The sequence below is a fragment of the Piliocolobus tephrosceles genome, chromosome 11, assembly GCF_002776525.5.
Source record: "Piliocolobus tephrosceles isolate RC106 chromosome 11, ASM277652v3, whole genome shotgun sequence".
In the NCBI taxonomy this organism is placed as follows: domain Eukaryota; kingdom Metazoa; phylum Chordata; class Mammalia; order Primates; family Cercopithecidae; genus Piliocolobus; species Piliocolobus tephrosceles.
Genome location: NC_045444.1, coordinates 103,081,678 through 103,088,280, shown reverse-complemented (window position 1 = coordinate 103,088,280; position 6,603 = coordinate 103,081,678). Strand labels below are relative to the sequence as shown.

Here is a 6,603-nt window from a genome sequence, read left to right as displayed (position 1 = left end):
TGGTCCGCTGAAGGCCTCCTTCTATGACCCAGCCCTTTCCTTCTGTAGAGCAGAGTCTGAGGTGACTCTGCTATAATATAATAATAATCAGTGGCCAAGGGACTCTAAGGCAGGGGTGCCCAATCTTTTGGCTTCCCTGGGCCACATTGGAAGAAGAAGAATTGTCTTCAGCCACACATAAAATACACTAACACTAATGATAGCTGGTGAGCTAAAAAAAAAAAAAAAAAAATTGCAAACAAGTATCATAACGTTTTAAGAAAGGTTACGAATGTATGTTGGACTGCATTCAGAGTCATCCTGGGCCGCAGGCTGGACAAGCTTGCTCTTGCTCTAAGGTATCATTGTCTGGGGGTTGGGCAGAAAGGAGGTTTTAGAGGGTCACAATGAAACCTCTACCACAATTGCAATAGACACACACCCACACCCACCTACACACCCACCCACACACACACACACACACACACACTGCATGGCTAGGGTGCAACATTGGGCATCTTGCCGATACTTTCAAAACTGTGCCTTCTGCCCAAGAGCCAGAATGCAGAATCAATAATTATTTCTATCCACAACTTTACAAAATAGTAAACAATCCCAAGGCTTAGCCAATCAATGACCTCAGTTCCTGCTGTTTGTCCAGAATCCTGCTCTCTGGACTTTCCCTGTGTAAGGGGCATTTGAGTTGTAACACAAAAGAACTCAGAGCTCAAAACAACCAGAGCAAGCACAGCACACTTTAGAGGCACTTACTGGGGAGTCCTTGTCCCAGCTCTGCCAGATAACCTACAATGTGACCTATTTTGCAAGTCATCACACCTTTAGGAGCCTCAGTTTCTGCATCTGCAAAATGGGGGGGTAAGAACACCTAGTTCAGGAGGCTTTTGTAAGGATTATGTGGAATCATTCTTGGAGGTTTCTTGCAGGATGTCTGACCCAAAGAAGGGATTCAGGTCAATGTTTGCCAAACCTGAAGTTGGGTCTTTGCCGTGGACATTTGCCTCTTGGAGCAATCTCTTGGCTTTGAAAACTCTGATCCACGATATGGGATACCCTGTGTTCTTTAAGACCATCTGATGGCACCCTAAGTCTGGTCTCTCCTTCCCTGGGCATAGCAGTTCCAAGGGGACCCACCACGTGACAGTAGCACCCTTGCATGGAGACCTTCACCTTGCATTGTGCCATCTGTCACTGCCTGCCCATCCGACTTGATCCTGGCTGTCTGGAACAAGACCTTCTCTCTGGGGAAAATATTATTGTTTTTTTGGCCACTTGTTTGATCCTCCAGAGTCAATATTTGCAGCGATAAGCACAGTGTGATGGAGCCAGTGGAGTTGTTTATAACTCTGCCCCTATCCTATTGGGTTCTAGTTCCTTCTGGGCCACATTGTGAGGTGAGCGGGTGTGCATTTCAACAGCAGTTGGTCCTGGTACTCACCAAAACTGCTTTGGAAGAATATGGAAGAGGAGCTGGAGTCTGTTTGCTCCTGTCTCCTGAAGGTGTGCCCTCAGCCTACGCTGAATGCTAAGCAGGGATTTAGGTGACCTTCCCAGGAGGCTGGTGGATGCCTTTCCCTCCTAAGCCTTTCCTGTAACACAAACCTCAGGGCTGCCCCAGTCTTCTCTACTAGATAGTGAGATCCCAGAGGAATCTTTCTATAAAAGTAAGATTTTCTGTTTCCACTTCACATAAAAATGCCTAGAGAGATTTTCCACACAGTTTGGAGGGCTTGTTTCAAATGATTTGACTTAAAATATAGGCTATGAGGAGTAGGCAAAACTCCCTTTGAAGTGGCCCATAGGAGGGTAGCCATAAGGCTGGAGGAGTGGCCATTCTCTGGAAAGAGTGACTACTCAGGGGATACCACGAGAGGCCACAGTGACATCTGATTAGGAGAGACAGGCTGCACATATTAATCCATGGAGGACAGAGATGACAAACATGGTTTCAACTGTGAGCTCAAAACTGTGAGCTCAAAACAATCATAATTGAGCTGCTTCTCATGTGGGCAACTCTATATACCTCTGAGAGAGTAGAAGCATGGGTGGATTTTTTTTTCTTTTTTCTTTTCTTTTCCTTCTTTCTCTTTTTCTTTTCTTTACTTTTTTCTTTTTCTTTTTCTTTTTTTGAGACAGAGTCTCTCTCTGTCACCCAGGCTGGAGTGCAGTGGCCTGATCTCGGCTCACTGCAAGCTCCACCTGCTGGGTTCAGGCCATTCTCCAACCTCGAGTAGCTGGGACTACAGGCGCACAGCACCACACCCAGCTAATGTTTTTGTATTTTTAGCAGAGACGGGATTTCACCATGTTAGCTAGGATGGTCTGGGTCTCCTGACCTTGTGATCCGCCTGCCTCGGTCTCTGAAAGTGCTGGGATTACAGGCATGAGCCACTATGCCTGGCCAAGGTGGATTTTTTTAACCATGGGGAATGGTTTTCTGGAGAAATACAGGCGGCGAATGGTTTTCTGGAGAAATACAGGCAGCCTGGCTAGCTAATAATAATAATAATAATAATAATAATAATAATAATAGCAACAACAAGAGAGGAAGTGGAGGAGGAATAGGAAGGAGAAGGAGAACGGAGGAGGTGGAAGGCAACAGTGGCATGGCTGGGTAGTCCACTATGTGCCAGCCTCTTAGCAAAGTGATTTCCAAAAGTGATCTCATTTAATTACTTCACTCAATCTTCACAAAACCCCTACAAAGCAGCTCTTATTATCTCCACTTTTCAGGTGAGGAAAATGATGCTCTGAGAAGTTACAGCTACTTGCCCAAGGTCATGCAGCTTACTAAAAGCAGATACTGATATGATTTGCCTGTGTCTCCATTCAAATCTCAACTTCAATTGAATCTCCCAGAATTCCCACGTGTTGTGGGAGGAACCCAGGGGGAGGTAATTGAATCATGGGGGCCTGATCTTTCCCGTGCTATTCTTGTGATAGTGAGTAAGTCTCACGAGATCTGATGGGTTTATCAGGGGTTTCCGCTTTTGCGTCTTCGTCATTTTCTCTTGCTGCCGCCATGTTAGAAGTAGCTTTTGTCTCCCACCGTGATTCTGAGGACTCCCCAGCCATGTGGAACTGTAAGTCCAATTAAACCTCTTTTTCTTCCCAGTCTTGGGTATGTCTTTATCAGCAGCGTGAAAACGAACTAATACAGATACTAAGTGAGATTCTCCTGACCTTGATCAAGGAACGTCCAACAAATCCATTTTTGATGAACTCATTATTGTGCACTGTGGATGGTTGAGCCCTTATTGTTATCCTGCACTTGCCACTTCCTTGATTGTTATCTCGTCCCCTTGAGGCAAGGATCCTTTGTATCCTCCTCTTGTGCACTTGCTAGGTCCCAGTACAAGTTGGTCAAATGAATCAAGATGACTGGTGCCTTAGTCTGTCAGTCAAGGATCTGAGATTGATGTAAACCTGCCCTGAAGCTCTTGGGAATTTTTGAAGCATGCATGCATTTTGGAAGCAAATGCTACATGCCAGACATAATTTTAGTTGCTTGGGATACATCAGTGAACCAAACGGACAATTCCCTATGCTCTGGTGTAGCTTACAGGGGGAGGGGAGCAGCAGAAATGACTAGCAAACACTCTTAAGAGGTTTCTGCTCACTGCTTTCTTATTGAGAAAGCAAAACTTTGCCCCAATCTGCTTTCCAGATAGTCGCCAGAGAAGATTCTTTTCCCAACATAAATGTGATCAACTCATACCCCTGCTCAAAACCCTCAGTGACTTCCCATGGCTCTTAAGATAAAGCTCCCACACCTTAGACCTGCCTTCAAGGTCTTGCATAAGATCTCTGCCCCTGGCAAGCCTCATTCCACAACCAGTTCCCCCATCAAAAGCTCTTCCAGTCCCTCCCCTTTTACTGTTCAACTCCTCCAACTGTCTTCTCATGGAAGACCTGTCCTCCCTGCATCAAACTCTCCCTACCAACTCCATGGATCTGTCACACTTCTCATAGTTACAGCTTCACATTGATTTGTGCGAATTTCTGATGAATGTGTGTCTTCTGTACTGAACGGTAAGTTCCTTACACATAAGGAATGAGTCTGCTGCACTCCCCACCGTGTGTCCAGAACCTCACCAGGGCCTGGTACAGCACAATGTGCTGAATAAATGCCTGACACACCATCATTCTCTCCACCCCATACTGCCCATGGTCTTCTCATCTGATCTGTGCAAATCTCCCTTTTCCAAAGAATCAAAAGGGCGGGGGATCCAGAGCTGTGGGCAAGGTAGCCACAGCACCTAAATCTCCAATCAGGACTGTGGTCTCACAATGCAGGTGCATGTAATAGGGCCAAAGACAGAATGGTTGACCTCAGACAGTCCAGGTCATATGGTTACTGCAACTGTGATGAAAAATAGAACCCAGGCCAGGCACTGTGGATCTCACCTGTAATCCCAGCACTTTGGGAGGCCAAGGTGGGTGGATCACCTGAGGTCGGGAGCTCAATGCCAGCCTGTCAAATATGGTGAAACCCTGTCTCTACTAATAATACAAAAATTAGCCGGACATGGTGATGCATGCCTGGAATCCCAGCTACTCAGGAGGCTGAGGCAGGAGAATCACTTGAACCCAGGAGGCAGAGGTTGCAGTGAGCCAAGATCGCGCTGTTACACTCAAACCTGGAATGGGGCAAAATGAGTTTCTAGCCAAGCCTATCCCTAGGAAAACAGTGAGCAGAAGCCCTCCAGCTTCACAAAGCTTGGAGTTGCACACCTAAGAGCTCTGCTCAATATCGCCTACTCATCTCTTTTTTAGAAAGGTATAGTACTGGACCAGGAAAGTTACTTTCTAATCAGAGACATGATTTATTTATTCATCAGCATTGATTAAGCTCCTACTGTGGGCTGAGTTTTAAGGATGTAAAAGTGAGCTAGATTGATACAGTTCTTATCTTCAAAAATCTGACACCCCAACAAAGCAGGCAGGCCATGCAGGATTACAGGGCATGGGCAGTGCTAAGGACACCCAGGGCAGTGTGGCAGGGCAGCTGCTCAGCATGGGAAGTGGTAGAGACTCAGGAACTGAGTTTAGAGGAAGACGTTGCACGGGCTGGGAAGGGCTTTCCAGGCCATCAGAACGGCACAGCCAAGGGCATGGAGGCAAACAGAGCCACCAGTAGTTTGTGTTCCTGGGAAAGTCCAGGGTAAAACTGGGAATAGCAGGAAATGGAGCTGGAGCAGCAGGGAGGGTGTGAGTCACAGAGAAACCTTAAGTCCTACTGAGAATCTCAGACTCTCTCATGTTGAAACAATAGAGCAGCATCAGAGGTTTTCAGCAGAAGAGTAACATGTACAAAACTGCATTTCAGGGAGATCACCATGCTGGCAGAAAGGATCTGAAGGGGACCAAGGAGGGTCAGGGAAACCAGTTAGAAAGCAGTTACCATGTTCATGGAGAAGTGGCAAGAGCATGATCTCGAGTTATAGAGGAGACATCAGAAGAGAGATATTCAGGAAAGGTTTAGAAGCCAGTCCTTGGAAGAACTAGAGTATGGTACAAACAATAACAACACTTTCCATTTATTTAACTTCTTTCACCTGCCAGACATTCTGGAGAACTTTTCTCTGTTTTTGTAAATTTTAATATTCATCCAAGTAGGTAGGGGATGCAGGATGAGTAAAGGCCTGAAATCCCAGGACTCTCTATGTAGAGTCTAAATGTCAGAAATGATGGGCAGGAGTGAAAGCTACACCCAGAGTACTGGAATTCCTACGGCAATGGAGGGGTCCTCGTACACCACAATCATGTCTATTATGTCCTATAACAGAGGAGCCATCATGGCCATGAAGCAGAAGAACTGTGTGGCCATTGTTGAAGACAGGCACTTCGGGATTCAGGCCCAGATGGTGACCACGGACTTCCAGGAGATCTTTCCCATGCGTGATCGGCTGTACATCGGTCTGGCTGGCCTTGCCACTGATGTCCAGACAGTTGCCCAGTGCCTCAAGTTCCAGCTGAACCTGTATGAGTTAAAGGAAGGTCAGCAGATCAAACCTTATACCTTCATGAGTATGGTGGCCAACCTCTTGTATGAGAAACATTTTGGCCCCTACTACACTGAGCCAGTCATTGCTGGTTTGGACCCGAAGACCTTTAAGCCCTTCAGTTGCTCTGTAGACCTCATCGGCTGCCCCATGGTGACTGATGACTTTGTGGTCAGTGGCACCTATGCTGAACAAATGTACGGAATGTGTGAGTCCCTCTGGGAGCCCAACATGGATCCAGAACACCTGTTTGAAACCATCTCCCAAGCCATGCTGAATGCTGTGGACTGGGATGCAGGGTCAGGCATGGGAGTCATAATCCACATCACTGAGAAGGACAGAATCACCACCAGGACACCGAAGGCCCAAATGGACTAACCCTGTTCCCAGAGAATACTTTTTTTGGAAATAAAATAGCCTTTCTTTGAAAAAAAGAAAAGAAAAGAAAAATGTTGGACAGATGGTAATGCCAGCTGAGCTGAGATTGGGGCAGAGGAATGGAGTAGGGCATGGAGTAGAGGATGGAAATGAAAAAGAGCATATCCCAACAGCTAGTTAAGAGAATAATTGTATTAGGGACTTTTTTTTTTGAGATGGTATT

General features: G+C 46.3%; 1 pseudogene; it reads left to right on the top strand.

The window, feature by feature from the left end:
- The first annotated feature begins 5,762 nt into the window (after positions 1–5,762).
- Positions 5,763–6,380, top strand: LOC111546033 (annotated as a pseudogene).
- The last annotated feature ends 223 nt before the right edge of the window (positions 6,381–6,603 follow it).